This window comes from Eurosta solidaginis, chromosome 3 (genome assembly GCF_040869045.1).
Source record: "Eurosta solidaginis isolate ZX-2024a chromosome 3, ASM4086904v1, whole genome shotgun sequence".
Taxonomy (NCBI): domain Eukaryota; kingdom Metazoa; phylum Arthropoda; class Insecta; order Diptera; family Tephritidae; genus Eurosta; species Eurosta solidaginis.
The window spans coordinates 161045640-161069853 of NC_090321.1; the positions used below are offsets into that span (position 1 = coordinate 161045640).

The 24214-nt window shown below is 37.6% G+C and overlaps 1 long non-coding RNA gene across 1 annotated transcript; it reads right to left on the bottom strand.

The window, feature by feature from the left end:
- Positions 1 to 386: 386 nt before the first annotated feature.
- On the bottom strand, positions 387 to 23691 carry LOC137244500 (uncharacterized). Its single transcript, XR_010951050.1, has 3 exons — positions 23482 to 23691; positions 12033 to 12132; positions 387 to 556 (listed from the first exon to the last, which is right to left on the bottom strand). It is a non-coding gene; the product is annotated as an uncharacterized lncRNA (long non-coding RNA).
- Positions 23692 to 24214: the final 523 nt, after the last annotated feature.

The following is a 24214-nucleotide window of genomic DNA, read 5'->3' on the forward strand; positions in this document are numbered from 1 at the left end:
AAAAGATATTGAACAAAAACCGAAAAATGACCCGCGGGTCCTTCCGAAACCGGAGGTGGTATCCATAGTATTTTTGCGGTTTGCAGACCAAAACTATATCCGCGCAAAAAACTTATGTTTACAATTTCTTTTGTGGGCACAACAACATTACAACAACCACATGAAAATAGCCAACTTCAACTGCAAATATCTCCCGGCAGAGATTGTTAAGTTGTAGATTTAGTTAAGCATATGTGGTACGCCTTAGGCTAATTATTTATTTATTTGAAGGTTAAATTTTAGAATTATTGATCATTTGTGTTAGGTGCACAGCACTAGATACACATAATAAAGTATCATCACTAAGAATCATCACTTAGAAGAAAACCATTGTAAAAGAAGCCACGTTTTTGTCAATATTTATATATTTAATAAAACCATTTCTTATATATTAAATAAAACCCTTTTCAATACATTTGATAAAACCTTACTATGGTAGCGTAGTCAAGGTTCGATTGACTTGATACGAAAATTAACTTTTGATTAAAGAAAACTCTCTTGCCTTGTGCGTTGTCCCCTACGAAAGAAATAAAAAATGGCGACAAAGTGTGACATCAATATACCAATATTTGATGGTCAAAATTATACGATGTTTGAGAAAAGAATAATTATGTCCTTAAAAATGAAAAAATGTAATGCAGTAATCGAACGGCAGAAGGCAGAGACCGACAAGCAGCAAGAATGGGAAGATCAAGATCTACGCACTATAAATTATATATGTATATAGTGCGATATCTAATAAGCAACTAGAGTTTGTATGCGACAAAAACTCTGCATTGGAAATAATGCGAAAATTCGACTCGTTATATATGAAAGAGTCTACAGCACTGCAAATTATTTGCAGAAACAAGCTGGAGCGGCTAAAACTGAGGGAGTATTCCGACTCGGGAACATTTTTTGGGGATTTTGAGCGTTGCTTAAATGACTTGAAAACTGCAGGGACAAGTGTGCTGGAAAAAGAAAAACTGAATTATGTGTTGAATACGTTGCCGGAGTCGTATAGTTACATTGGCGATTTAATCGATACGCTGAAGGAGGAGGATCAGACTGCTGACTATGTGAAAAACAAAATTGAGATGGCGGAATTAAAAACTTCAAATGAAGAAAATGGTGGGCGAAAGTCAAATGCATTTGCTGCAAATAAGCGGCAAAATGACCGCACATGTTATTGTTGTGGCGAAGTTGGGCATTTCCAAAGAGAGTGCAAAAATGGTGGAAAAAACATGTGGCGATCAACACGAGGGCGGCAAGCAGTCGGAAGAGAAGTTTGCGGCCAGGGCCGAGGAAATTATCATGGCAAAATTACAGCAAGCACGCATAGAAATATCAACCAAACCGAAGAGAAAAACGAAGACAGAAACAGCGCATGGGTGACAACGATTTCACGTCATGTGGTGGCAAAGGCAAGCAAAGTAGAAGGTAACGAAATCAAATGGTTTTTAGATAGTGGATGTACTTTTCCAAAATTGTAAGTTACTTGAAAAACTTGTAAATGTTTATCTTGGTGATAATAGGGTTGTGAAGGCGACCAAAATCGGAAATGTGCTAGGCTATTTTGAAACTTTCGGAAAATACAATCATATTGTGTCTTTGCCGTGTACAGACGTGTTTTTACTCGAGCTCTGTGCCTTTGATTTTCGTTTGCTCTATCTGTTTAATTTGTGTATTGCTAATTATTAATTGCAAATTCAAACTTGTATCAATCAATTTCGTGTAACACAAATGCATAAAATTATAAAACAATTTGATATTTAAACAATCAATTTATTAATAAACGATTTGTGCTTGAGTCAGCCTCTCTTGTTATTTTTTCAACGTTGTTACATACATAGTTCCATTTGTCTAACTTTAATTTACTCCCAATTATGCCTTGCCTTTGTGAAAATAAAGTTGAACGCACTCAAATTAGTGTGCAGTGTGAGAAGTGCAAAAAAGTGTACCACTTGCATTGTGTTGTTGGCACTGTGGCTGCTGATTTGGATTATTTCAAATGCTCTGATGCATAGATTAGATTGATACGAATCTTTTGTTTACGCTCTCATATTTTCGATCTCACGAGGGATTTATCTTCTAGTTGTTGCTGGCAACAATCACAGATAAATCCCTCGCGCCAGCTGAAGCGGGTGCCAGAACAAAAAATGTGCCAGCCAAAACGAAAAACGTGCCAAAAATTTTGGTAAACTTTAGTTTGACCTAAAACTGTAGAATAGCGTTCAAAAATTATGGGAAAAAGGATAAAAATACTTGTTTTAGTATAACTATTATTAGTTCGAAGGCGGAGGGTAAATATTATTTCCCATTCAAAAGTTATCACTAAACACAGGTTTTGTAAATATGAACTCCCGATGCAACCAGTCCATTTTGATCACAGAACCTGGAACGCCAGACATGTTGGATAAGCCTTATCCATTAAATAATGCTAACTATTATATCATAGGTCCGATTTACTGAAATTTCAAAAGAATATATTGTTTTCACTGCGAGTTAAATGCGTTACAATATTTGACTAATTAATTTAATCGAAATGTTAGTTTTACTTAGATTTGTTTATATTTAACTCTAACTAGTCGTATTATTGTAAAATAACTTTAAGGAAATAAATATTTTACGACTATCATTTTATTAAATGATTGAAACTATAATCGCCGAAATGTATGTCAAAAATCTCCATTTTCAGATCTATTCATTTTTGTTTGGAGTGGCATCATTGATAAATGTTATAAAAAAATGTGATTTTTGACAGCGCTCTCTCGAAACAAAGAGTTGCAAATCCATTCATCTATGCTCTGATGAAATTTATATTTGTGGCGAGTGTGCGGCTGCTCATCGTGATGTTGATCTATCTCCGCATAGTGCTCTCGCCGTACAACAACAGCATGAACCCCAAATAAATTGTGCAAATGATAATGAGCTACATCAAGTTTTATCAACTATTCTTGCCGAACTGGAAAGTCTGCGAGCAGAGCAGGCCGGTGCAGTTGCGTGCATACACTCTCTACAAGCAGATAAAAACCGGTTATTAGGTGAAATGGAACTTGTGCGCTCTGAGCTTACTAATTTAAGCTGCAGACATTGGTGCTTTATCGGTAACCGTATCGGTAACCTTATAACATCTGATTCGGTCAATCTTATGGGAATCAATGCAATCGATTATTGGTGCTGTTAAGGTCGTAACCGTATCGTAGCCAACCAATTGGTTTTTGGTTTACCGTCGTAACGATAAACAGCTGATTACGTTAGCGATACGACTACAGCGATACGACATACGGCACCAATGACTCCCGCTTTATGTAAGCTTTACGATGAAGGTGTTGCTGGTGCGCTTGCTTCGTTCTCATCACAGCTCACTGATCTTCGTCATAGTGCGAGCAAACACAGAAACAAAAACAAAATCAATAACAAAAACGAAAATGCGAGTAAAGGTAGAGCAAAAAATGGTAGCAAAGTTAATTCTGTCAAGGTAGTCAATGCCGGCAAGCAGGTTAACCGCGATATTGGTGCTCCAATTGTCGAATTGGGCAATAATAAGAAGTCTATTAAAGTGACAGCTGATATAGTTTCGGTCGCAAAGAGTGTTGTTGGCACTGTTGACAGTATTAATGCCTCTAACATGCCAACCTAATATAAACGCACGCTAGTCATTTTCTGTCAAAAATGTCTCATGCACATACAACTTGTATGAGAGCAACCCAAATTGAATTTGCTGCGTGAAAACCTAACTCGATTTCCAATTTTTGTTCTGCGTGACAACGCATGCTTATTTGGGTTAGGACAAAAAACGCCGATTGTTTGCGTGCGCTAAAAAAACGCAGTGCGGTTTTATTAGGTTGGCATGTAAGACGTTTACTCCAATCTATAACATAGCTAACCCTGCTGTAGCTGAAGTGTTACCTCGACTATCTCGCTATCTGCTGTTTCCTCTATGCTCGCAGTCGCGCCGTCTAACAACATAACTTATGCTAGTCGTTTGGCCACCCCATCTGATAATAATACTGCTACTATTCGTGTTGCTACTTTTACCTCTGCGCCTCTTACTTCTATTCCCTGCAGTCATAATAACACTGTGCGGGTCAATAGTGGCAATGAGTTAAGGGGCGTTTATGGCCGTAATGAAAATGCTGAGCTTGAAGAAATGGCTGCATGTTTCCTCATTCAAACCAACTGTCTCTGAATTGAACGTCATTGATTATGTTTCGAAGTGTGCCGGTGTTGACCGGAGCCATTTATCCTACCGTAAATTAATAAAAAGTGGTGTTCTGCTGAATACTTTAGAGAGCGTGAACTTCAAGCTTGGAGTTACTACGGCCTTCTATGGAAAAATTTTGAATCCAAATGTTTGGCCATTTCGTTTCTTCCAAGGTAAATTCAGCGACATGTAGTGCAATTGGATCTCATCCTAATAATTATCTTAATGTTCCTGTTAATGTGGATGATAACGCCCCCAAATGCTACTTCCAAAATATGGGTGGTATGCGCACAAAATCTAAAGAAATTCTGTTAGTAACGTCCCGTTTGGACTACGATGTATTTGTCTTCGTTGAAACATGGCTGAATAGTGGCTTTTTCGACGAAGAGTTTTTTGATCCTTGTTTTTTTTATACCTTTCGGAAAGACAGGGACTCTGTAAAGACTGGGCACCGGAAGGGGGTGGAGTTCTTATCTCCATAAACAGAAATCTACGCTACTCGGAATATCAACTTTTACACAATGATTCGTTAATTGACCAACTCTGTGTTCGCATAATCGATTCCGCTGGATCTACATTCATTTGTGTATCTTATATTCCACCAAATAGTGCGGAAAGTTTATATAACTCTCACATTGAAAACATTGTTAATATTTGCGAATCTAACTGTGATGCTCATTTTTGTATTCTCGGGGATTTTAACTTACCCGATTTTACTTGGTTAGATCTCCAAAATAATGGTATTATGTTTCCGGCTAATGTTACGCGCACTCTTTATATAAATTTTATAGATAGCCTCTTAAGTTGTAATCTCATTCAAATTAATAATGTATTTAATGCACTTGCTAAGCTTTAAGATCTTGTTTTTGTTGATGAGAATTCGATTTTTAGCCTCTCTGAAAGCATTTTTCCGTTGGGGGACCTGATAGGCATCATGTTCCGCTCGTCATTACCCTTTTTAATATTGATTCCATCCCGATTTCTTCGGATTTAAGTAACCATTCTTTTAATTTTCGGTCAACTGACTTTAGTGAACTAAATAATACTTTTGGTGATATACCCTGGGAAACTATTTTGAAGTCTAATGATGTAAGTGTCTGTTTCGAGATTTTCTTGAGGACGTTGGCTCAGGTTCTTCTGGTAAGGTGCCTCGGCGAGTCCCCAAAATGCATAAATTACTCTGGTACAATATTACTTTCAAAAAGTTGAAAAACAAACGTAATAAATATGAAAAATTGTACAAGGCTGATTCTTCGAATTCTGCTCTTAGAGATCAGTATTTAAACAGTGTGAAAGAGTTCAATGTTCTTGATAAATTTTTATATAATCGGTATATGAGTAAGGTAGAATCGGATTTGAAAGAAAATCAAAAGCATTTTGGAATTTTATTCGGTCCAAGCGTGGTTCTTCCAATATTCCTATTTGCATGAAGTACAATGACAACTGCCCACAGTCTCTAAATGACATTGTTAAATTCTTTGCAGAATTTTTCAAATCTAATTTCGAAGATAAAGTTACTATTCAGGATACCCTCCACTCTAGCTCATACTTATTTGAGCGCATAGATTTCGGTTCACTGTCATTATCTGTGCAGGATGTCAGTAAAGCTTTGTGCATGTTAAAGCCTTCGCTAAATTGTGATCCTGATGGACTTTGTGTATTTGTTCTGAAGCATTGTAGCTCTACTTTATGCATTCCTCTTTGCTACATATTTAATTTTTCTCTATCTTCTGGCTTATTTATTGACAGGTGGAAGTCCGCGTTAATCACGCCGATCTTTAAGTGTGGAAATAAGAATTATGTCTCTAATTACAGACCCATTGCCAAGCTTTCAGTTTGCTCTAAGCTTTTCGAAATAATTATTAAGGAAAAGGTTTTCTTTGTTGTTAAGAGCATTATACTTCCGCGCCAACATGGGTTTGTTTCTGGTCGCTCTACAGTCACTAATTTGGCTTCTTTTTCGAACTTTTGTATATCAGCATTTAAGGTCGGTTCGCAGGTGGATACCATATATACAGACTTTTCCAAGGCATTTGACAAGGTGTCTCATCAGCTTCTACTGAAGAAATTGGAGTTCATTGGTTTCCACTCGGTATTCTTGAGTTGTTTGAAGTCTTATCCGTCTAATAGATCCCTTTGTGTTGATATTGAGAATTGTCAGTCGCACACTTTTGTGGCAAGCTCTGGGGTTCCTCAGGGTAGTATTCTTGGGCCACTCTTGTTCGTTCTCTTTATCAATGACATTGGTGCTTGCTTTCAGTTTTCCAATTTACTACTTTATGCTGATGACCTGAAGATCTTTCGTAGGATTGATAATCCTTCAGATGTTTTCCTTTTGCAGCGTGACCTGAATAATCTAGTTGATTGGTGTAATACTAACATGTTCTACCTAAACGTTAAAAAATGTTTTCACATATCCAGTAATAATTTTTTTTCACATTTCTATTTAGAAAGTAGTCTCTTGAATGCAGTCAATGAATGTGTTGATCTTGGTGTTGTATTTGATACTAATTTTTCTTTTGTTAATCATATCTGTTATGTTCTTCCGAAAGCTTATAAAAACCTTGCTTTCCTGCGTCGTTATGCTAAGGAATTTAAGGATCCCTATACCAGGAAGACTGTATATATTTCCTTAGTTCGCTCAAAGCTCGAATATGCTTCTATTATTTGGAACCCTATTTACAGCTGTAATGCGGCTAGAATTGAAAGGGTTCAAAGGAAATTTGTTCGGTTTGGGCTTTTTCTCTTCATTTCGAGGATCCGCTGCCTTCTTATGTGTCTCGGTGTACGTTGATTAACCTACAACCCCTGTACTCTAGAACAACCCTGTATGGGCTTATGTTCGTGTTTGATCTCGTGGCAGGTTTGGTAAACTGCCTTGACCTGCTCGGGAAAATCACGTTCAATGTGCCCAGTAGAATACTTCGGTTTTCCCTACCTTTTTATGTGGCCTCTTTCAGAATGAACTATGTCCTTTTCGATCCTATTCTTCGCTCTCTATCAGAATTCAATAAACTTTCGAGATAACTAAATATTGATTTCTCTCAGTCGAGGGATGTTTTCAAGTCCCAAATACTTTTGCATTTACTTTTAGATATTTAGTTTAACTTTTTTCTATTATTATGCATATACTTTCTTTAGCTATTATCAATGCATATTGTAATTTTTTACTTTTTTTATAATTTCTATATCTAGTCTGTAAGATGTAAATCATACACTGAATAAACTGAATATTAATATGAATATGAAAAGGTTTTCTATATAAAGGACATGAAATCAAATTTAATCAGCTATAGTAAGTTGACAAAAAATAATGTAGTGGTATCAAAAGGTAACTTGACAAAATTATTAATAAAAAGGTTAAAGTAACTGCAGTAGCGTTAAAAACTAATGGCCTGTATATTATGAAAAGTAAATTAAAGCTTGATGAACATTTTGTCAATATGGCAAATAAAAATACCAAAAATATGAGTGAGAAAGAGAAGTGGCACCGATTGTTGGGCCATGTCATGGTTCAATTACTAGGTTTGCTCTTCAATGATGACAGATCTTTGACACTCTCATATTGAAAAATCTGGACGGGTTGCTTTTACGAAGTAAGGAAAACGGGGAATAATTCAATCCCCTTGAGTGAAATTGTAGTAGACAAGTATCTTTGGTAGTACATTAGTAGTGAAAATAAATTTGTAAATGCCAAAAGTTTTTGGGGAAATAATTCATTTTCTACTAAATATTTCGTGAACTGATTGAACTGATTGGTTTGGTCATTCTTTCAGAAATTGTTTGAAGAATGCCGTACGTTAGAATTTTATTCAAAAATGCACTATCTCAAAATTTGTTCCAAAACTCCTTACATGATCATAAGTTCAATGCATTTTGTTATAAGAGGGAGTTAACGAAAAGCAATCTGAGATGAAGGGTTCTTCAATCTAACTCTAATATAGGGCGGTTTTGTGACAAATCCTGAATTGGGAAATTTTTGAGAAATATTTTGAGATAGCATGATTTTGAAGAGGCAGCCGACAAAAACAAAAATAAAGAAAATGGCTTATTTTCTTAGAACTTTATATTCCTACCTTGACTTTGACAGAAGAGTTAAGCTTTTGTGCGGTCCTGCTACACAGGGAAATTTCGGAAAGCTCTTTTCCGTTAAGCATTCATGGAAGCGTTCCGCATTAACCCTTAATTTAGAATATTCGGAATACGTTCATTTGATACTACCTCACGAGGTCCGAATATGCATAGTATTCCAAATATAAACCGACTCTCCAAATTCTTAAATGGAGACGAATGTTCCGAACATACGGAATTAATAGAACTTTTAATACGCCCCAAAAATATCGAGAGAAGTGTCAAAAACGCGTATTGACATCGATAACAATAATTCGAAGGCGCAAATAAAAATTTTAGCTCGTTCAAAAGATATTGTAGAAAAAACGAAAAATGGCCCGGGTTGCATTAGCGACCTTCAGACGAGCTTATAAAAAATACTCTGGCCGGTCCACCAATGCGGTGGGATCAAAATGAAATTCGTGCAAAATCCCTTTGTACACAAAATCTTTTTCAGTGCACAAAAACATTACAACAACCACATGAAAATTGCCAACTTCAACTCCAAATATCTCCGGACAGAGATACAATTTTTCTTTTCCGTCTTAGGATTATTGTTGTCTTGGTCACCTCTCTCGATAGTTTTGGACACGTATTAGCAGTAGACTCCTGTTCTAGACTTTTACCTGAATAAGTTAACATGCCCAATGAGTACATTTCGTTATGGCATCTCCATTATTTACTAATGACATTTTTACGTGAATCGATTTAATAGTCGAGGTTTTGACGTTGAACGGTGAATTTTGAATTGGTTTAGTTTTCGTATGTTCATAGGTTTACGAAAGTGCACGATTCCTTGGTGTCCGTACTTTTCATAAAACCTATGTTCAGCCACACTAATAAATCCATGCCCTTAGTTAATAAATTCATCATAAAATTAAAATAAATGTTGTAAGGAATTATGCAGTTAAGTACTTATCGGGTATTTGTAAACTAATTGCTTCCTATTTCTACTACTAATATTTTCCGAAAATTGGCAAAGAAACAACACAGTTAACGGATGTCAATTCGATTTGGGAGCAAAATGGCTGCAATTGTCACAAAATGTGTCTGTCGAGCAAACCTCTTGTGATTGAATCATGGGGCCATGTAAACTTTAAATACTGAAATCACATGTCAAAAAACCAAATAGCAGAGGGAATGCCGAGAGAACTTGAATCTGAATTCATGAAATGTAAGACTTGTATTGAAAGCAAAATGCATAATATTCATTTTGAAAATAATAGACGAAAGGCAAAGGATTTGTTGGAGATTGTACACACTGATGTATGTGGACCTTTTTCAACAATTGGGTTCCAAGGTGAAAAATATTTTGTTTCTTTCATAGATGATTATAGCAAAATGGCAAAGGTGTATGTATTGAAATCCAAAGCGGAAGTTTTTGATTGTATCATTGAGTATGTAAATGAAAGTGAAAATTTGACGGGAAAAAGGGTAAAGTTTTTGAGATGTGACAATGGTTCAGAGTATTTGAATGGACGAGTTTATAAATTTGCAAAGGAAAGAGGGATCGTTATTAATAATTGTCCGGCATATGTTCACGAGCTAAATGGAACCGCGGAAAGGTTTAATAGAACTATAATGAATGTGTCTCGTTGTTTATTAGCTGAAGCAAACGTAGGTAAAAAATATTGGCCAGAAATTGTTTGTGCAGCAACTTATTTGAAAAATCGTACGCTAACAACTAATATAGAAAAGAAAACGCCTTATGAGATATTTTTTGGAAAGAGAGCGGATGTGTCAAATTTGCGGTTATATGGAAGCAAAGTTTTTGTTAGGAAACCAGAACAGAGAAGAAACTCAAAATGGGATAAAAAGGCAGAAATGGGTATTTTGATTTGATACAGCGGTGTTGGTTACCGTGTACTGTTGAATAAAAAGTCATAGTTGCTAGGCATGTAGAATTTGTTCAAGAAGGTGTAAAATGTATTGGCTTACATGAAGATGGAAAGTAGTGATGCTGAGGAAAGTTCTCATGATAAATCTTTAGATGAAAGTTTTAAAAGCGCATATATTAAAGACGCTGACGGTAATGAAGAGGCTGGAACGCAGCCTGAAAAGAGTGAAGAAGAAAACCAAGATGAGGTACATAAATAAAAGCGCGAGATAAAGAGGCCAAAGAAACTTGAAGATTACACATGTGATAGTATTTATGTAAACCTTTGCAGCATAGGTACGCCTACGTCATTTGAGGAGGCGATTGAGTCAAGTGAGGGTACTTTTTGGAAAATAGCTATGAATAATGAAATTGAATTCCTAAGCAAAAACAATACTTGGAAGATAGTTGAAAATACAAATAATAACAGGGTTTTGGATGTAAAATGGGTTTATAGTAGAAAATTAGAAGGCACTTACAAAGCGAGATTGGTAGTTAGCGGTTTTCAACAAACCGATGAGATTGACGAAATTTATTCTCCTGTTGCAAAAATGCAAACTTTAAAAATTTTGTTATCATATTGTTGCCAAATGGGATTCGAAGTTGAGGAAATGGGTGTAAAAACAGCATTCCTGAACGGAAAGGTACAGTCCGAAGTTTATGTTAAGCAACCAAAGGGTTATGAATATGGTACAAACAGGGTTTGTAAATTGGTAAAAGCATTATATGGTTTAAAGGAAAGTCCGCAAGCATGGTACGAATGCCTTGACAAATTTTTAACTGGCATTGGATTCAAAAGAAATAAAATTGATTCTTGTTTATATACTTGTAAAATTGGAAAAGAGGTAATTTACCTTTTAATCTTTGTTGGCGATTTATTAATCTGTGCTAGGGGTGAGAATGAAATTAGTAAAGTAAAAAGCCAGCTATCTAAAAAATTCAAAACGAAAGATCTTGGAAAAATTAAAGAGTATCTTGGTATAACCGTGGACTATGGGCCTAGTAAAAGTGAAATGAAATTCAACCAAACCAAATACATTGAATCATTGGCTAAAACGTACAATATAGAAATAAGCAAAGCATTTAAAACACCTATGGAAGTGAACTTGAAACTTGAAAAATCAGAAATATATAAAGAAAATATAAAATATAGAAATTTAATTGGCGCCTTATTATATATAAGTTCAGCTACCAGACCAGATATAAGCTTTAGTGTTAATTATTTGAGTAGATATCAAAATTGTTACGACAAAACGAATTATAAATACTTGCTGCGAATCCTGAAATATTTATACTCAACTAAAAATTTGAAATTAACCTACAAAAGAGAAGAAAATGTTAATATCCTTGATTGTTATGTCGACGCCGATTGGACGGTGACATTTTGGATAGAAAATCCACCACAACTGTAACAAAAGCTTCAACATTTGCAGAATATGTAGCATTGTAAGAAGCCGTAAGCGAATTGAAATTTATAATAGAATTATTGAAATCATTTGACATAAAATTTGAAAAACCAATTAGTGTGTATGAAGATAACTCCGGAGCAGTAAATATTGCAAAGTATGGTAAATTTACTAAAAATTCTAAACACATTGAAATTCACTATCACTACACCCAGAAAAAAACTTCTCCGTATTGAAGAAAAACAGCTATAAAAACGAAGAAAAATGGGAATGAAATGGCACTTAAGAGATTTTATCCTCATTCGCATGGCCAAAATTTCTTCAAAATGAGGAAAAATTACTTGTTTGTTTTAATGAAAAATATGCTTCGAATATAAGGGATTTTGTACAATTGAATTTTTATTTTAAAAATTACCCTTTGTCCATAATTTGCTGTTCCGAGAAGGGTATCCAAATGGCTTGACTTCAACAGCAACAAAGATTCCTTGGTAAAGCCGGCGTCTATATGTATGTACCTAAATGTAAATAAAATAGTAAAACCATTTAATAAACCAATTAATTACCGCGGAAAACGTCAATGAACAAGTCTCCACGTAATTGTTTTACGATTTTGTCCATTTCGTCCATTTCTTTATTAATTTTTTATAATTTGCACAATTTATTTTACCAGCTCAAACAACTTCTTACGCCAAAAATTATAGAGTTGAGTAACACATTCACGAGTTCAAAATTGCTTCGTTTTGCACATCTACGTCACACTTGACTGCTTCAGCAAATGAAAGAACCAGGCATGCTTAACGAACGAAACGATATCATTTCGTTACGATAATGACTTCGTTTCGTTTATTAACGTTAAGATCGTCAAATTAACGTTAATTTGGCGTTCTTAACGTTAATAAACGAAACGAAGTGACTTCGTTTCGTTTATTAACGTTGATTATCGTAACGAAATGATATCGTTTCGTTCGTTAAGCATGCCTGGAAAGAACGAGAGAAAGAAACAAGAGCTAAAGGAAAATGACGTAAAAGTTGCTCATAAAATACAGCTGAACTAATGTTTACATGCGCAATGCGCCACCTTCTATAATTCCATCATGATGTTACTGTGCCGACATTCATAGAAACGGTAAAATACATGGTTGCCATATATCTTCTTCGACTGAAACGCGTTAGTAAAGGCATTGGTAGATTTCGGGTTATTTAATAACTTCAGTTAAAAGATATTAATATGTTAGAAATACTTTTATAATTTTTCAAGCGTACGTACGCTCAGCGACCAACATTGCTGTACGCTTAGCTTTCATGCAGTTTACGCCTCGTGTGTTCGACAGCAAAGCGTACAGATTTCGCCTGCAGCGTCTAATACGCGTAGCCTCGTGTGCACCATGCCTAAGTAAAACATTTCGTTTTTAATTAATTAAATATACAAACATGTAATATGCATTTTTAGATATTAAAAATGAAAATAACGAGTGCGCAACAATTCGAGGTTCTTGACGACAATGAAAATAATGCTATTAGACTTTTTGAAACCTCTCAATGCATAGACAAATATGCATATGTATTTTATTTATTGTAAATATGGTAGGTGGCAACAATGCCATCAAATCGAAAATAACAAGGAAATAGCGTACATCAAAACAAACGCCATGGTTGCATATTTCAAGTAAGATTTTACTCGTTTGAGGGAAATTTTTGGCAATTTGGTGGTATTCAAAATAAAGACAAGTTTTCTTTGATATAGATATGGGCTTTTTTCTCAGTGTATGTACATGAATGTGTTGAAAGAAAAATTATAGATGTTGTAAAAGTAAATTCAGATAATAATATTGCTGACATTCTAACAAAGTCGCTTGGCCGAGAAAAATTTGAAAAATTTAGAAATATGATAAATGTAAATTAATACAACTAAATCTAAGGAGGCATGTTAAGTTGTAGATTTAGTTAAGCATATGTGGTACGCACAGCACTAGATACACACAATAAAGTATCATCACTAAGAAGAAAACCATTGTAAAAGAAATCACGTTTTTGTCAATACTTATATATTTAATAAAACCTTTTCCAATACATTTGATAAAACCTTATTATGCTAGCGTAGTCAAGGTTCGATTAACTTGATACGAAAATTAACTTTTGATTAAAGAAAACTCTCTTGTCTTGTGTGTTGCTCCCTACGAAAGAAGTCACGTAAAAATTTCAAATACAAAATGGCGACAAAGTGTGTCATCAATATACCAATAGTGATGGTCAAAATTATACGATGTGGAAGAAAAGAATAATTATGTTCTTAAAAATGAAAAAAATGTAATGCAGTAATCGAACGGCAGAAGGCAGAGACCAACAAGCAGGAAGAATGGGAAGATCAAAATCTACGCACTATAAATTATATATATGTATAGTGCGAGATCTAATAAGCAACTAGAGTTTGTATGCGACAAAAACCCTGCATTGGAAATAAAGCGAAAATTCGACTCGTTATATATGAAAGAGTACAGCACTGCAAATTGTTTGCAGACACCAAGGAGGATAAATATAATAAGAGCCGTTACTCGTTATTTTTTAGGCATTTACTCGATGTAAACTGTGAGGTAGTCGCTACTTTTGTTTTATGAGGAACATTTTTGAATTGCTTCCATTTATCCATGCGGTGTTGTCACTTTATGCAAACGTGTTTTTTGGAAAGAGAATTAAATAATTAATTAAATACAGTCGGAAAACTAAACACAAATACCCCATGTAAATATATAGAAGACATTTATAAACATCTCGGCCAAAAAAAGTAGCGACTACCTCACAGTTTACATCGAGTAAATGCCTAAAAATAACGAGTGACGGCTCTTATTATATTTATCCTCTTTGGCAGAAACAAGCTGGAGCGGCTAAAACTGAGGGAGTATTCCGACTCAGCAACATTTTTTGGGGATTTTGAGCGTTGCGTAAATGACTTGAAAACTGCAGGGGCAAGTGTGTCGAAAAAAGAAAAACTGAGTTATATGTTGAATAAGTTGCCGGAGTCGTATAGTTACGATTTAATCGATACGCTGAAGGAGGAGGATCAGACGGCTGACTATGTGAAAAATAAAATTGTAATGGTGGAATTAAAAACTTCAAATGAAGAAAATGGTGGGCGAAAGTCAAATGCATTTGCTGCAAATAAGCGGAAAAATGACCGCACATGTTTTAATTGTGGCGAAGTTGGGCATTTCCAAAGAGAATGCAAAAATGGTGGAAAAAACATTTGGCGATCAACACGAGGCAGCAAGCAGACGGAAGAGGAGGTTACGGCAAATGCCGCGGAAATTATCATGGCAAAAGTACAGCAAGCACACATAGAAATAGCAAGCAAACCGAAGAGAAAAACGAAGACAGAAACAGCGCATGGGTGACAACGATTTGACGTGATGTGTTGGCAAAGGCAACCAAAGTAGAAGGTAACGAAATCAAATGGTTTTTAGATAGTGGGTGTACGGGCCACATAATAAATGATGAAAGACTTTTCCAAAATTGTAAGGTACTTGAAAAACCTTTAAATGTTTATCTTGGTGATAATAGGGTTGTGAAGGCGACCAAAATCGGAAATGTGCTAGGCTATTTTGAAACTTTCGGAAAAAACAATCTTATTGAAATGGAAAATGTTTTCTATATAAAGGACATGAAATCAAATTTAATCAGCTATAGTAAGATGACAAAAAATAATGTAGTGGTATCAAAAGGTAACTTGACAAAAATTATTAATAACAAGTAAGGAAGGCTAAGTTCGGGTGTAACCGAACATTACATACTCAGTTGAAAGCTGTGGAGACAAAGTAAGGAAAATCACCATGTTGTAAAAGGAACCTAGGGTAACTCTGGAATGTGTTTGTATGACATGTGTATCAAATGGAAGGTATTAAAGAGTATTTTAAGAGGAAGTGGGCCATAGATCTATAGATGGACGCCATTTAGGGATATCGCCATAAAGGTGGACCAAGCCTGGCTCGAGAATTTGTTTGTACGATATGGGTATCAAATGAAATGTGTTAATGATAATTTTAAAAGGGAGTGGGCCTAAGTTCTATAGGTGGACGTCTTTTCGAGATATCGCCATAAAGGTGGACCAGGGGTGACTCTATAATTTGCTTGTACGATATGGATATCAAATGAAAGGTGTTAATGAGTATTTTAAAAGGGCGTGGGCCTTAGTTCTATAGGTGGACGCCTTTTCGAGATATCGCCATAAAGGTGGACCAGGGGTGACTCTAGAATTTGTTTGTACGATATGGGTATCAAATGAAATGTGTTAATGATAATTTTAAAAGGGAGTGGGCCTAAGTTCTATAGATGGACGTCTTTTCGAGATATCGCCATAAAGGTGGACCAGGGGTGACTCTAGAATTTATTTTGTACGATATGGGTATCAAATAAAAGGTATTAATAAGTATTTTAAAAGAGCGTGGGCCTAAGTTCTATAGATGTACGCCTTTTCGAGATATCGCCATAAATATGGACCAGGGGTGACTCTAGAATTTGTTTGTACGATATGAGTATCAAATGAAAGGTGTTAATGAGTATTTTAAGAGGGCGTGGGCCTTAGTTCTATATGTGGACGCCTTTTCGAGATATCGCCATAAACGTGGACCAGGGGTGACTCTAGAATTTGTTTGTACTATATGGGTATCAAATGAAAGGTGTTAATGAGTATTTTAAAAGGGAGTGGGCCTAAGTTCTATAGGTGGACGCATTTCAGAATATCGTTATAAAAGTGGACCTGGGTTGACCGTAGAATGCGTTTGTACAATATGGGTGTCAAACGAAAAGTGTAATAAGTGTTTTTTTTTTTTTTTTATATATTTAATAAAACCATTTCTTATATATTAAATAAAACCTTTTTCAATACATTTGATAAAACCTTATTAGAGATACATTTTTTCTTTTCCGCCTTCGGATTATTGTTGCCGAGGTCAATACACGTCTTTTCACACCTCTCTCGATATTTTTGGTCATGTCCCCTATTTCCCCCCGTAGATCCACGCCTGACTGTGCATCACAATCTTATTGATGAGTGCAAATAATTTTAAAGTTTCTTGAAGGAAATTCCTAAAAATACATATCCTTAGCTTAATGTGAAAATGTGCTAGGTCACTTTTTTTGAAAAATTGTATTTTAATGCAGTTTTAAAACTGAATTCAAAATACAGCGATCACAAAAAAAAAATTATTTTTAATTTTTACGTGCTGTGGGCAATGATGTGTAAATATGCTAAGTCGTCAGCTGTTCAAAAAAAAATGTGCTAAGTCAACCAGTCAGTAATATCAATCTGAATTACTAGTCATTTCTTTGTGCGCGCATTTTATTTACTTATTTAATTCATTCAGTGTAAAAGAACATGCTTTGTTGTTGTGGTTGTATTAACGATAAAGACACTCCCCGAAGGCTTTGGGCCGATGTTGATGGTCCTTTGCCGGATATAGATCCAGTACGTTCCGGTAACAAAGCACTATTAAGGTACTAGCCCGACCATTTCGGGAACGATTTATTTGACCACATTAAACCTTCCAGGCCATACCGCCCTCCCCACCTCTAGCTCCATGAGGAACTTGAGGTAGCCAGAACCTCGACTGTCAATGAAACATGATTCGCCACGGGTAGGCGAGGTGGACAATTGGGTTGGAGAAGCTATATACTGCGCTGGCAACACCTTGAAATTTGATTCACCCAATTGAGACATGCATTTGGTGTTTGATAAATGCTTTGCGCTGACGTTTATCTACTTCAATTTTTACATGTCGATAACTACATGCTTGCTTACAGACTAGTTAAAAATAGAAAATCATTCAGGCTTAAACTTTTATAAGCTGTTATTAAAATTAATAACTCTACTGCATCTATTTGCTATATAGATGTATAGTCCTAGTTATAGGTTCATTCATAGCATAATTCGGTTTATGAGTTATTTCGACACAGGCCGACAAAATTCAACCATTATTCAGACCCAGAAACTAAACTATATATTTCCGAAGGTTTATGATGCGCTGAATCAAAATCTAGCCTTGCTCTATCAGCTCTGGTTTTTGAGATATCCTAACCTAAAAGTGCAAAAAACACCGTTTTTGCCCATATTTGAGGTTATATAGCCTTGCAAATGTTTTCTTTCATCAAAATTAAAGGATGGCATCTTTAAGTACAAGTCTTCTTCTTTCAAACGGCGTTGAGTTTCAGATATCATTTTCTTTCGCTGAGATATCGCATTTTGAAATTTTCATGTTTCTAAATTTCCCTACACCTGAAAATCGATTGAGATAACATAGACTTGATATAGTCGATTATTAATTTTCTTGAATTGAGTCTTATTTTTTTTAAAATTTTGTCTCGCACCATAATTTTGCTAACTCACAACACCCCTACACTATCTAACCCTCGGGTACCAAGTCACACACAGCCCTAACCCCTAGAAACCACCCCTATCATACCGCAAGCAGGCTAACCCACTTAACCCTGGGGACAGCGTTTACTCGCATATTTTTCCTAAAATAAGTCTTATTTATCTAGATATCTCACACCACAAGTGGGCTAACCCCTAGAAACCACTCCTACCACGCGACAAAATTTCAAAATTCGATATCTCAGCCAAAAAAAAAAAATGATATTTGAGCAAACTCAACGCCATTTGAAAGAATAAGACTTGTATTCAATTTTAAGCCAATTTTAATCTTTAATTTTGGTGAAATAACTGCAAGGATACATAACCTCAAATATGGACAAAAATGGTGTTTTTTGCACTTTTAGGTTAGGATATATCGAAAACCAGAGCTGAGATGCTGTCGGCCTTTGTAATCTCTTATGCCGAAGATCACGCAGTGCAATATATGGAATAAACAAATTAGATAATCAGAACAATTCGTTTATTACATTAGAGGCAAGCATGAGTGAGATAAAAGTTCCTCTGTCATGCAAAGCCTGAAGGCCAAGCAATTTGCGCCTGGTCGTATGTGATGTGAGGCCGTCTCGCGTGTGAAGCATACGTAAAGCAATATTTGTAAAAATTTTTAAACTCCCTCAATTTTATAGGAGTTAGATTCATAGAAAGGATTCCATATTATTGAGCAATATGCAAGACCTCTTCTGACCAAGGATATATAAAGTGCCTTCAACGTCATAGGGTCCTTAAAGTCACTGGTGTTACGTCTACTGAACCCAACCATTGCAACAAATTTTGAAACAATGTAGTCAATGTGACTAGAAAAAGAGAGTTTGGAGTCAAAAATTACACCGAAGTGTTCTCTGGACAACGATTAAGAGATTTAGCATTTAGTTTGTAGAAAAAGTATGTGGAAATTGTCTTTTTGGAATAAGACACAACACAGCATTTGTTTGAATTTAAAAATAAATTATTGTCTGCGCACCATCCGGCAAGAGTTGAGATCAGAACCTTTAGAAATAGTTTGACAAATAAATAGTATTTTTTGTGAAATATTTAGTGTTATATTTCAATAATTAAAGGTGAGGAGTGATGGGGAAACATATTGAGTAAAAAGTGCTAAGTCAGGAGAAAAAATTTGTTTTGAGTGCGGAAATTGTGCTAAGTCATAAAATAGCTGCTGGGTTTGCATACATGATTTTTATTTATCTTTTCAAAGCTTCTACACTCAAAAGCATTGCAATTAAGGCATCCCCATTCACAGTTTTGAAAAAAGAAGGGTATTTCAAAAATTATTCAGTTTTTTTTTGTCTCCTGTAAAATTCGTGAAAGTTGACTTAGGACATTTTCACATTAAGCTATGTATTTAAAAACGCTCCTATTTTATTAAGAATGTGTGTGTTGTTTTCAAACCCATTGGCTTGTAAGTATTTTGTAAGTATTGATTATTTTACACCGACATTTGCGTTACACTAATGGGCTTTTCCATTTAAACCCTATTTTCGGGTAACGCGAGCTGGTATGAAAAAGCTCGTACTTTCAAAGTTAGAAAGAAAATTCTGGCAATACCTTATATCGGTTGTTAAATTTAAAATGAAAACATCGGAAAAACATCGATGTTTGGGCCATTGTTTTTTAACATCGATGTTTTTTGTGAGAACATCGATGTTTTTTTTGCGATGTTGCATCCCTGGATAGTGTACTCATCTGTGGTACTATGACTACCGGAGAAGACGATGTTATAACACTTCCCAAGGCCGTCGGTTCTATGTACCGGAGCGACTTGGGATTTTTCCCGACCAAGGACTGCCATTTCAGTGTAACCCTATTTAATTTGTTGCGTCCCTCCCACAAATTTTCATCCTCCCAGCAGCTCCTTGCAGCGGGACTGCTCCGTATTCTCTTGCTCCGGGAAGGTATCGAATCCAATCCGGGTCCGTCTCCAGACGCCGGTCCTGAGAAATGGTTTTGCTGCATCTGCCGGAAAAGAATCTTTTTAGGACGGTCATACTCTTCTCAGAGTGTCTCGTGTAAGGGATGGTTGCATCGGACAGGTTGTTCTGGGCTAGACCCCAAAATCAGACGTCCACGTAACTTCTATTAATCTTTTGTGGCTCCTTGCTGTTCACGTCCTAGGACGTCCCGTAGTCTGCGCCTTAGCGCCCCCGCTACCTTCCAGCAGCCCCGCTGCTCAGCAAGCCACAACAAGTACCCGCTGTTGAACGCGCCCCACGGCGCCACCAACTCACACGGCTGCTCCCACTCATACCTACAATCTCCGTAGTAGAGTCGGGAGCAATGCCGAGCATCAGCCCCTGCCCCCGTCTTCTTCCCCCTCTTTTCCGGTAGCAATTGTGTAAGTCAGGGAAACAGACTCTTAGTCCCTACCCCCTTTGCACCGTTTGCCAGCACAGAATATATACGTTTGCGACATCCGCCCAATGCAGCTCCTGCCATGGACGGTGCCACTTTCCTAGATGTTCTGGTCTCCGCGACGGCAACCCCCCGACGGGTTTCATTGCGCCATGTTGCCAGGCCGCATACCCAAATACACCGGGTACCCCAATGCTTACCCAAGGACGTCCAGTCCCAGGGCCACAACAGCAGTCGTGTCCTGGCCTTCCACAACCCAGGCGTAGTCACCCGTCACTTACTCCCAGAGTGACGACGTCTCCCCCTATGCACTTCAGAATTCTGCAGTTAAACTGTAATGGATCAACTGGGAAGATCACGGAGATAGTCGATTTCATGAAGCGGCACAACATCCGCATTGCTGCGATTCAAGAGACTAAACTCACAAGATCTGCATTGCAGATCTACGTCGCAGAAAAACGCACTTTCATTAACTTTAAAAAAGGAAAATGAGACGAATACAAATCCTTTAAAGACAACCGCTTTGCTGCCCTCCCTGTCCCAACTGATGCCCGCCAAGGGGAGCGTGCTTTCCGCAAGGTGATTGAATCCGCCTGGGTTCGTTTCATTCCCGCCGATAGAATTCCCGAAATTCGCTGTCGGATGCGAAAAAATGCGCGAGCGCTTTCTGCCGACAATATGTAATGCATTCTACGGTCGACCAAAATAGACGGACGGCCAACAGACACGCACGTAAACATAAGTTCAGCGCGTCACCAATTACCATCACCAAGGAAGTTGAGGATACCATCGGTCATGGTAAACCATCCAAAGCAGTGGGCCCAGAGGCATAGCCATGTCGATGCTTGAAACCTAGGGAAAGAGGGTTTCAAATATTTAGCACATGTCTACAACCTGTCTCTTTCCACCTTTGTCATACCCGAAAAATGGAAAATGGCCAAGGTGGTCCCGCTACTAAAGCCTGGGAAACCAGCTAACATAGGAGAGTCATATCGCCCGATATCTCTCCTATCGCCAGTAGCCAAGACGCAAAAAAAAGCAAATTTGCAGCTTGCCTGTCATCAGCATGGCTTTAGAAAACTCCCTAACACCACCACCGCGCTAAATGCCATTAGCACCCAGATAAATTGTAGTTTAAATCAGAAGCCCCACCATAGAACAGTACTCGTAGCGCTAGACCCATCAAAAGCTTTTGATACGGTCAACCATGGCACGCTACTGCAAGACTTGGATGGGTCTACCCTTCCCCATGTCTTAAAAGGTGGACCGCAAATTATCTGGGTGGTCGGCACGCATCGGTGCAATTCAGAAACGAAATATCAAAGCCAAGAAGAATTAAACAAGAGGTGTCACAGGGTGGTGTCCTATCCCCACTTTTGTTTAATTTTTACATATCAAAACTACCTTCGCCACCGGAAGGAGTTACTATCGTTTCTTACGCCGATGATTGCACAATAATGGCCGCAGGCCCGGGCCCACAGATCGATGAGCTTTGCAACAGAATAAACGGCTACCTCCCTCATCCCTCCAGTTTTTTCGCCTCGCGAAACCTGGCATTATTACCGACTAAATCATCCGCGACCTTATTTACAACTTGGACGTCCCAAATGTCGACCATTTTGAACATCCACGTCGATGGCACCACGCTACCGACTGTCCTACACCCCAAAATCTTGGGTGTGACGTTTGATCAGGATCTATATTTTGGTGAGCACGCAGCCGTAATAAAATTCTCAAATCCCTTGCTGGCAGTATTTGGGGAAAAGACAAAGAAACGCTCATTACCGCATACAAAGCAATTGGCCAGCCGTTTGCGTGCTACGCGTCCCCTATATGGTCGCCAAGCCTAAAAACTACCCACTGGAAGAAGCTACAACCTGCCAAAATACTGCGCTCAGAACCGCCACGGGGTGTCTTCTTATGTCCCCAGAACACCATCTACATAATGAGGCGAGTATACTCGCCATCAGGGAGAGAAATGAGATGCTAACCAAACAGTTCCTGTTGAATACCCAGAAACCTGGGCATCCCAACAGACATCTTATTGATGAGCCAGCACCGCCTAGGGACTTAAGGAGTCATCTCCGTAAGCATTTTGAGGAAATACGGCACCTGAGAACTCAGTCGTATGAAGCAAAAAAACACAAGCAGGTCCTTGGTGAACTCCACAAACAGGCGTCGGACCTTTATGCCGGGAATTGCCCGGTGAATCCAGTACTCAGGGAACAGTACCCAAAACTTGCGGAAGAGGAACGCATACTCCCCAGGGAAACGCGAGTCACTCTGGCTCAACTTCGTTCTGGATACTGTAACAGGTTAAACTCTTACATATCCAGAATCAACCCCGACATGCAAAATGTATGCCCCGCTTGCAATGTGTCCCCACATGACACCAACCATCTCTTTAATTGTAATGTGGAACCAACGCCTCTAACACCCCTTTAATTATGGTCCACCCTGTCGAAACAGCAAGTTTCCTTGGACTCCCGTTAGAGGATATTGAGGAAAATTTGTGCAGCTATTGGGTGGGTCGAAACATTGCTACAACAACAACAACAACGACGTTATAAATTTGGTTTGGTGTTATTTGATCTGGAGACAAGAATGCTGAAACCTGGTATTACAGATATCAATAATTCCATATATCAAAACTTCCACCCGTTAGGAGATGTTACATCGTGAACTCTGAATTGTAGGGCCAAGTAACCTTAAGGCCCAAACACATGTCAGGTCGTGGGTCGTCCCCGCGTTGGGCTTCATTCAGACCTTGGCCTGCTCGGATGTATAGAGCCTCATATGATTAGGCGGAGTACGCTGTTAAAACAGACACAGTCAAATAAGCTTTTGACTCGGTTCAGAATACATGAACAAAAAAACCACAAATTTACCCGCGGGTCCCCATCCTAAACCGGGGGTGGTATCCACGAGATATTTGCGCAGAACGCTTTTCTAGTTAGCAACCTTCGACGGCGCTTATAAAACAACACCCTGGGTGGGTCCAACACCGGTTTGGAGACCAAAACTATATCCACGCAAAGCACTTATGTTCACAGTTTTTTTGTTGGGTATTGCACAACAGAACAACAATCACCTGAAAATCACCAACTTCCACTGCAAATATCTCCGGACAGATACAATTTTTATTTTCCGCCTTCGGAATATTGTTCTCGAGATTAATACGCGTCGTGGGACACCTCTTTCGACCTTTTTGTAGGTAACAATCGACCTCGCACCTAACGCACTTGACACCATAATAAAAATTTATAAAATTGTGTTTACCAAAAAGGTAAACACGAGAAACGTCAAATGAAAATGTTCCAAAAAAACACCATGGTGAACTCACGTAAGTTCACAATGATGAAAAAAGCTTTAGGTTGAAGATTGCCAGATGGACGTGCATGATATGGTGAGAATAAGGACAGGGATAGATATAGGGTGGTTATGATTGCAATAGACAAAAGAAAGACCGTGGGTAACGGCATAAGGAAAGGGTTCTTTTCAGCGGTTCGGATAGTATAAAAGAGGGTAACTGAAGGAGAACAAATGTAAAGTAAAATATAGCAGCATATCGAGCTAAAGTGCGCGCGCCGCTTTTCTGATAAAGGAAGATATCCTTGAAATTTTGTGTGTGTTTAAGTTTTTTTAAATTCCCTGTGCGCGGAGACCCAGAAAGGGTCAGTGTAGTGCCGAAAATAATAATTCTATAGTTTTGATATAAGGCAACTTGCCTTCAATTCTAAGCGCGGTTTCGGTCGATAATCGGTAAGGAGAAGGGCGACACAAAACCCAACCACCAGGACAGGATTCCTCGCGGCATAGAGATG